Source organism: Megalobrama amblycephala, linkage group LG14, assembly GCF_018812025.1.
Source record: "Megalobrama amblycephala isolate DHTTF-2021 linkage group LG14, ASM1881202v1, whole genome shotgun sequence".
Classification (NCBI taxonomy): domain Eukaryota; kingdom Metazoa; phylum Chordata; class Actinopteri; order Cypriniformes; family Xenocyprididae; genus Megalobrama; species Megalobrama amblycephala.
In genome coordinates, this window is record NC_063057.1 from 42,661,207 (window position 1) to 42,673,731 (window position 12,525).

The 12,525-nt window shown below is 36.5% G+C and overlaps 1 long non-coding RNA gene across 1 annotated transcript; it reads left to right on the top strand.

The window, feature by feature from the left end:
- The first annotated feature begins 5,617 nt into the window (after nucleotides 1-5,617).
- On the top strand, nucleotides 5,618-6,936 carry LOC125245361. Its single transcript, XR_007179502.1, has 3 exons — nucleotides 5,618-5,882; nucleotides 5,965-6,047; nucleotides 6,192-6,936. It is a non-coding gene; the product is annotated as an uncharacterized LOC125245361 (long non-coding RNA).
- Nucleotides 6,937-12,525: the final 5,589 nt, after the last annotated feature.

A 12,525-nucleotide genomic window follows, 5' to 3' on the forward strand; every position in this document is an offset into this window, starting at 1 on the left:
TTACAAGCCCATTTAGTATATGCAGTGTAGCCTATACAATTTCCAAATATGCGTAAATGTTTATTAAGTTTACAATGGCAGAATCATTTTACAATCGTACACACAAATCTATATTAAACAACACACCAGCAGCACAAGTAATGCGAAAAAATATGTCGAGTGGTTAAACTTATCGGAATTCAAATGTCTCTTCAACTTGGTCTGTGACCAATCAGATTTTGTTGCTCACTGCCTTCAGCCAATCAGAGCTGCTGACGTCACGGTCGTCGCCTGAATCCCCTCGCTCAATGTCGCAATGTATAATTTATTTAATAAAACACTGAAAGCGCAATACATCGATCAATCTTGGGGATTCTGACCAGGGGTGCGTTTCCCGAAAGCATCGTTGGTGAACCATGGTCGTAAGTCCCATTGAACTCTATTGGTAACGACGGAACTTGCGACCATAGTTCGCTTTGGGAAACGCACCCCAGTTCAATCAAGTGACATCGCAGACTGACCGTGATGGCGACGACAATCGGCTAATCTAATGGCCTACGCGATCCTGAAAGAACCGGAGAAATGTGCTGCTATTGGGAGGTGAGTTGTAGTCTACCAGTTAACAAACTTTATTTTATTTTCTTTAACAAACGGAGAGCGATATTTCGGATTGATATCTCCTTTTTGAGTTTTTGTGTGGTGGTTTATGGACTTGGGTAAAGTTGGTTTTATATTCGCAGATTCGGACATCCGTATTCAGTAGCCTTGTTAATCACACTACATTGGACATTCAGTGGACATTCACAAGTAAATATGCCATTAAAACAATAACGTTACTTGCCTATTTTGATCAACTGTGAAAAATGTTGTAAGTTGACAATCGTTGGTTGTCAATATCATGTCGCTGCTTAAAATTCGCAAACATTAATTTATTGCACATTTATTGGAAAGTCTGAATTTATCAAAAGTCCGAATGTGCGAATATAAAACCAACTTTACCCAAGTTCCGCTCTGTGCTCTAGTGTCTCTGGACCGGAGCAGACTGTGCTCGCACTGCGGTGGTTCATGTGACACTAATGTGAAAGCGGACTTCATTTGCGTCAATGGAAAGCATATTTACACTGTCTGAATCGTTCCCTATTGTCTATATAGTGCACTATGTGCCACTCACCATGTAGAAGCTAGTAAATGTGTGAACAAATGACTGATTTCAGCCGCAGCTTCAGTGTAGGAGGGGGCGGGACTTCAGATTCTAGAGAGCACTTGATTGGACTGAAGATTTGATGACATGTTGAAGTGTAATGTGATGTCATAAAAAAATCCATGATCCATTTTAGCGGAAGTGAGAGACTGCAAGTTTTGAATGTTTATTCGGTTGTTAAGTCTGACGTCAAGCGGCAGCGCTTCCGGGTCCTAACGCTCTATTTCATACCACAAGAAAAGAACAAATGGTGCTAATATACATACACGATGTAGTGTAATACTACAAAAAATTATAATCATAACCTTTATCTCCATACCAAAATTCCAGATGGCCAGACAATGATTCATCTTTTATAAATCGTTAAAATATTAATGTCTGTGACGCTGTGAGCACGGAGACTGTTGTATAGACTAAGTATTTAAAATGTTTAACTTTTTAAAATGATTGATGTTTAATATGAATAAATATCGCTCATAAACGGCCGTCGATGGCATTCTCAAGTGAAATGAGTCGAGGCTTGGACCCGGAAACGGCATTCTTTACGTCACGACTTAACAAGCGGATATCTCCTAAATGTGAATTTTGTCATTGTTTTGGAACACACCAGCTTATTCATAACATTAAGGTTAACATATTCATACTAAAAGCTAAAAAAAAAAAAAAAAAAAAAACTTACATTTTGATTTTAGGGGGATTTTAAATTATGACATTTTAGTAGCTTTTATAAGTATGCTTTAGATGAAAAATATATTATTGGTGTGCACTGAGATAAATCTATGGCACTGACATATTTTAAGATCAGTGGAAGATTCAGTTAAAGCAGCTCAAACATGCATTTTAGTCTAAGACTAGCTTAAGTCTTGTCTGTGAAACCTAGCATTAGAGCTTTAATTAATCACAAACTATTTGTTTAATTTATTTAAAAACAATTATTCTAAACTATGCTTTGCTCTATGTGTGGCCGGTGCCTAGGAGTGGCGCCGCTAAATTTCAATAAATTAATTTAAACAAAATCAAAAAAAAAAAAAAAAAAATTATAAAGTTAAGGAATACCTGACTACGCCACTTTGGGAATTTCACCCAAAGAATCTCAAAAGACCTTGCACAGGTCCCCTACCCAGTGGCAAGCAAAACGTGGAGACACAGGTATCAAACAAATCTTTTATTAGAATAGCATAAAATCAATAAAATGAAAACAACTCCCAAAAAAACTGACACAGTCTTCGATCACTCAAGATGTCATTAATAAATGGCTCTTAATCTACACATCACACTCACATACCAAAATAAAGACCCCAGTGCACGCCAAAAACCACAGCACACAATGAAGAAACGCCACCATCATCTAAAGAGGAAGTCGTTGACCCTGGTCAATAGAGGCCAGCAGCTCCTAGAGAAAACTCTCAAACACAAACACACACACGCACAAAAAAAGGTTAATACAAATTGTTCTAGATCACAACTTACATGAATGTTAAACAATTCACTTTAACTCAATATCAAACAAAATAAGTGATAAACAAAACAATTTCACAATATCAAGAAGAGTAGATAACCCAATTCAAAACTCAAATTGAAAAAATAAATAAATCAGACAACAACAAAAATAAATCCAACCAATTAAAAAAAAATGAATATCTCAAACTCAAAAAGTCAATACAAAAACAAATTAATTACAAAAGATTAACAGAAACAACAAAATAGAAGCAAAAATAGCTTATACAAAAAAAATAGATCAAACTGATTTAGAAAGATGAATAGTGAAACAACAACAAAAAAAAAAAAAAGTTTACAAAAACACAGAATAAAGACTCAACTTTCAAAAACAAAACATGAACACAAAAAAATGAAATCCACTGGCGTGGGTCCACCAGCACGACAGTGACCCAACGCACACAGAGACTCAAAGTTTGACCTAGAACGAGACAGCGGTGATGCCACTGCGAGAATATTACCAACCCTGCAATATACGCAACCAAAAGGGATATAATTAAAGGCAGGGTAGGTAAAAAATGTATAAAAAACTTTTTCAAAATTTGTTTAAACTTTATTTATATATCAATACATATTTAAAATGTAAGTACTCTGAAAAAGAAAGTATAAAAATCGAGTGTCTGTAGACCTCTCACGACTGTTTTAAAGACAGCTCATTATTTCCATTCACTCCACCCCCTCCCTTCTGGGCTCCTTCCAAAGCCACGCCCCCAAAACGCATGAACGTGCGACTCCGACCACTGAGCTGGAAGACGCATTATTTACCTGAGGCAAGCGGAGAGGAAGGAGCACAGTGCATGTAGTGACATCATGTCAGAATCACATGTAATAAAAATAACTTTATAATTATGAAGATAAACAAACAAGATGTATTTTAGTACTCACTATCAAGCTAGCATATTGATATTGGTAAAGTTTAAAATATATATTTTTTGATTCGCTAACGAGCTAGTTATCTATAAGGCAAAGCTAAAAACAGGTTGCATGATACACGTTTTTCCATTACCATCATTTACACTGTGATGAAGATGAATTTCGTGTAAGATTCATAACATATACGTTGTTCTACAGATAAACAGAGTAACATACACTCAAATATCAACTCACAACTGCATTGCAGACACAAAATAATAACACACACATACAACAAAGTGTGTACGACACACACAGATACAAGATAAAGACATCAGTAAACATAGGTAGAGAATATAAAAACAAAACAAAGGCGAAAAAAACGTGCAGGTAAACTTACAGGTGAACATGGTAAAAGAGTTAGACAGAGGGTAAAATTATGCACAATTCAACACTATAGCTATCATTATTTATCGTCTCTACTACGGCTCGCTAAGTAATGTTATGTTAGCTATATTACGCAGCTACGTGTGCTAATGACACATGCTTCATGAAAAAATAAACAAAAAAATATGTATGATCAAAATACAAAAAGAAAGATTTACCTGTCCAGCAGAAATAAAGCCATCAAGGAGTCACTTTTCAGCCCCTTGAGTTCCCTCAGTTCTCACCATCGCTGGAGAGCCACGCTGATATTAACTCGCGTTTTATTTCTTTGTTTATCCAAAGACTTTTTGTTCATTGCCTTTTCTTGTACTGTCTTCCTTTTTTGCCTGGTTTGCCTTCACTAACTGCATAGGCCGGTACTGTGAATTTAGCTTGCTGTTTCTCTGCCATTGTTTTGGTATTCCTAGGATCCGTGCCTCTTGGATTCCCCAAATCAAACGTGCGCGCGCAAGTGGGCAGGTCATGTGTGGCAAAAGGGTGGTTGCCATGGTTGCGAGAGAGTGACAGCCGCCTAAGCCAATCCTATGTTTCGTCCCGGATGGAAATAATGAGCTGTGTTTAATACAGATTAAACGGTCTAGAGTCACTCGATTTTCATACTCTTTTTATCAGAGTTCTTACATTTTAATTATGCATGTATATATATAGAAAGTTTAAACAAATTTGGAACAAAATTTCTTACCTACCCTGCCTTTAACTTGCAATGATCTACAAAACAGAGTAAAAATAAAAAAATAAACTGCCACTTACCAAACGAGTACTGCGGGAACTGGATGAGGCCAGAAGATTAAATACACAGCCTATATGCAACAGCCGACGCCCGTATGAAAAACACAAATTTCGATTCGCAGCACTTCCATGGCTGATAAACATAATAAGAATCAACCGCATACCTGGAGAAGGACAGATGCAGTCACATTCATCAGCTGAACAGGGCAGCCACGGCAAAACGCCAAACATAGAACTGACCGTACGCACAGTCGCGCTCCTAGCAACGCACAAACCAAATGCAAATGCAAGTAAACTAACACATACCAAATTAAAACCCAGAAAAATGTAATACATCAAAAGCTGGATTAACCAACCTTTACCGGCCCACAGTCACGTTCAGCAGGACAAAAGCCAAACCACTTCCGGGAAATGACGCCTACCCAGGTACATAAGCCAATGGCTTTTATAGAAGATAATAATCCATGACGCAAATTAATGCCCGCCCTAGCAATTTCGGAAAGTCATGCCCATCTTACCTGTAACGCCACATATGCAAAGTAAAAAGGATGGATTAAATTAATCACCGTAAGACGACACAAAACCATGAATAAAAAAGTAACTAAAAAACAAAACAAAAACATGACCAGTACAGTAACTTTAGTCAAGATCTGTTTTCACAGTTTAAGCATTTAAAGTCCTGCTGTTAGGATGTGAGTTAAACTCAACTTAAGTGGCAAAAAATGTAGACCAAAGCTGTCACTTACTGACAAGAACTGCCAAGTGTAACTGGACTAATTCTGTGAACTCAATCGATTAGGTGGCAAAAAAAAGCACTTGATGGGAAAAAGCAGTTACACTTTAATGCATTTTGTTCACAGGAAGATAAAAGCCAGTTGAATTTCATCAACAGTATTTGTTTTAGATGATTCAGTCAGACCAGTAGATTTTACTTGCCATCATTTTCACTACTATTTTCTCCACTGTGTTCTCTAGTTTTATTGTAAACATTTCTTTGTTCTGATGTGTCTCCATGAATGAACACTGAGTGTTGCTTATTTTAGAAGCTGCAGCAATAACAGAAACCGGATGCTTGAAGAAAAGGCAAGAACTGATAATAACCACAGTCGATAAGAAAAAACAAGACATGTTCAACAAGGCAAAAAATGAAGTGCTTAAAAAGTTCAATAACTTAAAGGTATTAATATCACAATCATTAAGACAAACATGTATTAATTTGTACAATAACTAAACTGAAACTTCTCTTGTTCTTTGTGAAGCTCTACATAAAGAATGAACTTGAATCAGAGCTAAAGATGTCAGAAACTCTTACTGTTCCAAAGCAGCAAAATCACATTGATGGGTAAGAGAGAATGTCATATTACACCACAGAAACAAGTAAAGAAATACTGACTGATTATTCCCAATGACGGCCTCGTCTCAATCATCACAAGTGCTCAGAAATGTTCATGTGAAATTAACAACATCCTGTATTATGGTTTTCTAGATGTCTCCAAAGAGATTGAACAGCTGGAGAGCCTGTCAGAGCAATAAAACGCCCAAGAGAAACGACACAATTAAACACATTAAAGAGTAACACATTTTAAATAACTGTTTTTATTACTTTTACAACAAATGTCATCTTTTCATGTTCTTTTTTTAATTCACATTTATTTGTCTGTGTTGTTGTATTTTTTATATGTTTGTTTGGTGGAGGTTTTATCTTAAGTTGTTAACTTTCATTAGATTTCTCTGAAATGTGGGTTCATTTTAGATGACAATATATGATAGACAAATGATACTGTATTGATTTATCACAACTGTTTTACAGCAAGAAATGAAAACAACATTTAAAAAGGTTGATATAGCGGTGGCATTTTCAATATTATTTATTAATGATATTGTTACAACACAAGCTACCTCTAAAGCCCAGGATACACTGAATGATTTATGCAATCCTCTAAGATCATTACAAATCACACTGTGCGACATGGATCTATTAAACTTGGGTACGACATGCATGTAGACTGTACGATGATGACACCTGTTGACTCGTACACTATGATGCAACTTTCTGCGCTAGTGGTAAACAAATCACCATGTTGAATCACACTTTGGCAGTTGTAGTTTTTATGTGTGCTGAAAAAAAGGAAGCGGCGAAAGAAGAAGAGAAAAGACCTTTAGGTAAGCAGTTTTAAAGGATTAGTTAACTTACAAATAAAATTTTCCTGATAATTTACTCACCCCCCATGTCATCCAAGATGTTCATGTCTTTCTTTCTTCAGTCGAAAAGAAATGAAGGTTTTTGATGAAAACATTCCAGGATTATTCTCCTTATAGTGGACTTCAATGGCCTCCAGATGGTTGAAGGTCAAAATTACAGTTTCAGTGCAGCTTCAAAGGGCTTTAAACGATACCAGACGAGGAATAAGGGTCTTATCAAGCGAACCGATCGGTCATTTTGTAAAGAAAATACAACTGTATATGCTTTATTAACACAAATTATCACCTTTGTAAGTGCTTCCGCTTTTTGTATTCTTCAAAAAGCTTATGCTGTATGTCCTACGCCTTCCCTATTCAACTCACAGAAAAAATTTAACTGGTGCCGCGTTCGTTCTGTAAGTAGAATAGGGAAGGTGTAAGACATACAGTGTAAGCTTTTTGAAGAATACGGAAATGCAGTTTTGGCAGAGGCACTTGGAATGCGATTATTTGTTTATATAAAGCATATACAGTATTTTTTTTTTGGTCGAAAATGACAGATGGTTTCTCTAGATAAGACTTACTCCTCGTCTGGTGTCGTTTAAAGCCCTTTGAAGCTGCACTGAAACTGTAATTTTGACCTTCAACCATCTGGAGGCCATTGAAGTCCACTATAAGGAGAATAATCCTGGAATGTTTTCATCAAAAACCTTCATTTCTTTTCGACTGAAGAAAAAGACATAAATACCTTGGATGACATGGGGGTGAGTAAATTATCAGGAAAATTTTATTAGAAAGTGGACTAATCCTTTAAGAGCCATGATCACAGAAATCGCCACGATTGTTTCACAATGGCAATCTTTTGTTTGGGACAGCCAAAAATCGTGCAGTGTATCTTGGGCTTAATATGACAAATCAAAATATATCACTACTACAGCCATCTAGGGGTGTTATATTTGTAGTTATTGGTCATAACAACACACAACTTTTCCTACATGATGCGAAATAACGTGGGAGTCCTAAAGCCCGGGATACACTGCAGGATTTTTGGATGTCCCGGACAAAAGATCTTTTCCCTTCTTCTTTCGCCGCTTCCTTTTTTTCCCAGCGCACATAAAAACTACAACTGCTAAAGTGTGATTCAACATAGTGTTTTGTTTATCACTAGCGCATGCTGATGATGTTTTATTCTTCTATAGAAACTTGCATCATAGCCTACGATTCAATAGGCGTCATCATCATACAGTCTACATGCATGTCGTACCCAAGTTTCCATGGACACACATTCTAGGAAATAACGTCTGGAATGCCACTCAACGTTAAACATTTAACCTCTGAAGTCAGGGTACATTGATCAATCCTGACCTCAGAAAAACACGTCATTTCACATCACTTCCAAGATGTCGGCAAGTCCTGTTTCTAAATGTAAAAACAAAATTTAACATTAGACATTAAGTTTATGTAATGATATATTTGTTTTTGCTTTTCATCAGCTGTTTTCAAAGCGATTGTTATTTTTATTCTGTTTTTGCCATAACTGACACAAAAACGCGATATGCTCTGGCAACATCACAAGGTCAACGTGACGTGTGATGACTGGAATGCACTGAGGTCTGAAGTGGGACATTTAAATTGGGATATTCCCACGTCCAACCTGGGCTGCGTTTCCCAAAAGCATCGTAAGCTTAAGTTGATCGTAGCTGTATATACTGTATATATATATATGTATATATATATATATATATATAATAACATTTCTAGGAATGACAACAACAGCACTATGCGCTCCTCCATCATTTTGACTTTGCATTGCGGATCTATTTAAAAAATGTCAAAAAACTGCTTTTCAACACAGTCCAAGTTTGAATTCAAATGATTCGGCTCTGGAATGGCTCTGGAATTTCAGAATGAAACTGCGCACTATCTAGTGGACCTTTGTTTTCAAGCACTCAATTCACTCTCGCATGGGCTGTTGTACAGTACACACACTGTCCGTGCCATCACAATAATTGGGCTGGAGTGCGGACGTCCGCAAACCCTCCTGATGACGAAAAATTTTGTGATGTGGACGGTGTGCGGATGCCCTAAGTATACTTTGGGGTTAAGCCCATAATAACGGGCCCCCAATCCGCCTGCGCCCATATGCACATGCATACCTTGCATGCCCAGATGCTATGCCACTCCCCTTATGCCATCCTAGGTGTATATGACTTTCTTGTTCCTGACGAAGAAAATCAGAGAAATATTAATAATATCCTGATGCATCCAAGCTTTATAATGGCAATAATGCGTTACAGAACAAGTATGAGCTGAAGAAAGTGTCTCCATCCAGATCCATCCATCATAAACATATTCCATGCGCCTTCGGAGGGTTAATAAAGGACTTCTGAAGCGAAACGAGGACTATGTGTAAACAAAAAATCCATATTTAACAAATTATGAGCGAGATATGGAGAGGAGGAGCGCTGAAGTAAAACTCTGTCCTCTATTCAATATTCCGTTTCACTTGGAAATACGTCCCAACACTGGAGAAAAGTCGTTTGCAACTTCCGGTTCACAGGGACTTTAACCCCCTGGAGCCACGTGGAATATGTTTATGATGGATGGATGTGGATGGAGACACTTTCTTCAGCTCATACTAATGAATAATGAATCCAAAAATTTAATAATTTTTAAGGGAAAATGTCAACGCTTTTTTTCTGAATAAATAAATAAACAATTATCCCTGCTCTTCCCTCTATTTACTTCAGTTTCAAAATACTCTTGTACAGTTACATCCAGTCAAATTTAAAATGTAATATATATGTATATATACAATATTTCTAATTTCTTGATGTATTTACATTGTTAGAAAAGCATTGTTGGACTAAAATTTTGAAGTTCAGTTTATCTGAGTGAAACGGCTTCTCAAACAAGAAAAAAATGTAGGACAGGGCTTGATTTGATTTCATGTGAGTGACGGGTTGATGGAGAAAAGGGACTGAAACTCATTTGGCCATCTGACAATCTTTTTTGCTCATCCCTCATGTTGGTACACATGGTATACTCATTTTTGGAACTGATTATACTTAATTTTCATTGGTTTTAAACAACTGTGGGGCAGTGGCAAACAGAATACAGTTTGTCATGATTTTCATGCATGCAATATCAGCCTAAAGGAAACAAGATAATAGCTATTGTTGTTCAATTACATATTATTGTTCAATAAATAATATTTTATATAAATAACATGCCGTATTTGGTATTGATAAAGTATGGAGAATTAAATAACCATGTGGGGGCTGAATTAAAAAAAAAAACTTAGTGTGCTGATTGCATTAATATTAACCATATAAACAACAAATTAATTTGCTGATTGTGGACTTTAGGAAGAGATATCAGCAGCCTTACACTCCTCTTATGATCAGTGGGACCCCTGTGGAGAGGGTGAGTAGCTTCAAGTACCTTGGTGTAAACATCTCCGAGGACCTGACTTGGACTACCCACATTCAAACTCAGGTTAAGAAAGCCAGACAAAGACTGTACCATCTGCGACAGCTGAGGAAATTCAGAGTCTCACCAGCGATCCTGAAAACGTTCTATTCAGGGGCCATAGAAAGTGTACTGACTCAGGGTATCTCAGTGTGGTATGGGAACAGTTCTAGTCAAGATTGTGTGCTTAGCTGAGCGCATCTCAGGGTCTGCTCTCCCCTTTCTGGAGGACATCTATCTCAAACGCTGTAAAAGCAGAGCTGTTAAAATTTTTAAGGACACAAATCACCCTGGTAACTTTCTTTTCATCTTGTTGCCATCTGGTAAGCGCTTCCGTAGCCTGATGGCAAAAACTGAGAGACTTAGGCCCAATCCCAATTCTACCCCTTACCCCTTCCCCTTCGTTTCGCGCGTTCACGTGAAGGGGTAGGGGTGTCCCAATTCTCATTTGGTTGGAGGGGAAGGGGTAGGGGGAAGGGCCAGGTAGCCCTTCAAACAAAGATTTTTCGGGACCACACTTCAGAAGGGGTATGATAAATTTCCAACATGGCCGACCGAGCGAGCAGAGAGACCCATAAATGTAAGTATTTTCTTACGGTAAACAGTATTTTAGTAATAAATAATCACTTGTTTTATGTTGCCTTTAATCTTGTGTTCATGTATACGGTTATGTTCTCCGAAAAAAGATTTGTTAAAATCGCTATGAAAAAAGTTCACTAATGTTTTTTACTTTATGATAGTTCCACAACATATTTTTTTATATTTTATTGAAACCCGCATTGATTTGACAACATAAATTCAAATCCGGTGGCAGATAACTTGTCTTTTTGCCGCATGCCTGATTAATGTATTGTTTTGTTGTGGTTATGTCCATAAATACGTGTACGTTACATGATATAAACAAAAAGTGCATTCAGTTTGTATAGTATACTGTCCTGCATATTTTATTTTTATAAGCTCATTATCTTATTCTTTTCCATATTTTATTATTTTGTATAATTTTCTTGTGTTTGTATTCTTAATATTTGTATTGTCCATGGAGCGGACCTGATTTACATTTCACTGCTGGTCATATGCTCTCCATATAACCATGTATGTTACAAATAAAAGTCTTGAATCTTGAAGAAAACTAGTACACTTCTCCTTAAAAAACTGCATTTGTTTTTACAGCGAAAAAATGATTAGATTTTTAAAATAATGCTTTATTTAATATTTCTAATTAGTGATGCACCTATTTTGATTTTTCATGGCCAACTCCAGTTATTTTCTTTTTAGAAGCAAATTGGCCGATTCTGATATGATATTCTCAGATTTTTTTTTAAACCAAATTTATTTGTTGTTTACTTGTTCAAAAAATGTGTAGCTCTTTTGATATTAGAGGCAAACACTGCATTTTTATCACAATCCCAACAAAGATGTTATGCACATGAGCAGCTGTTTTTAATTTAAATGATTGTATAATTTCAAGATTAACAGCAAAAACAGCATGGTTTGACTTTATCTTAGTGAAATTATGCAACATAAGACACTTGCACAAAACAAAATTAACAGACGAAAATGTAAATTCACTCTCTGTCACTTGGCGCTTATGGAACAGCAGAAATATATTGTTTCCATGGTTACCGCTATAAACAAAGCAGCACTGCAGTTATAAACAGGCTAATACTTTATACAGAGATGAGAGGAAAAAACATCAAAGCTTTCCTGAAAACGGTTCCCCTCAGACATACGTTCATATCAAGCCCAATTCAATATTTATTTTATTCCTATTTTTAGCGAACAGTGAGCCTTATGCATTGTACAGTATTTTCTCTCCTCTTTGTGTCCATATTTAGTGTGCTAACGTCCTTTTTACAGACTTCGTAAATATTTCCACACAAATGAAATTGTGGGATATTATTACAAAGCACTTTGTTTGCAAGCCCAGAATAAAGATTAACCAATGTAAAACTAAAAAAATTTGGATTTGGCCAATGGACTAGTCATGCATTTCTATTTTTTTTTATTATTATTGTTCAAATAATAATAATGCCAGACTGGACACCTTTGTGTGCTGTATTCGGCCCGTGGACCATATGTTTGACACCCCTGAGGTAAACAAACATTTTAAATAACTTCTGCTAAAATCTCTCATCTCATTTTCAGCTGTGAAAAAATGTCGTTGACGA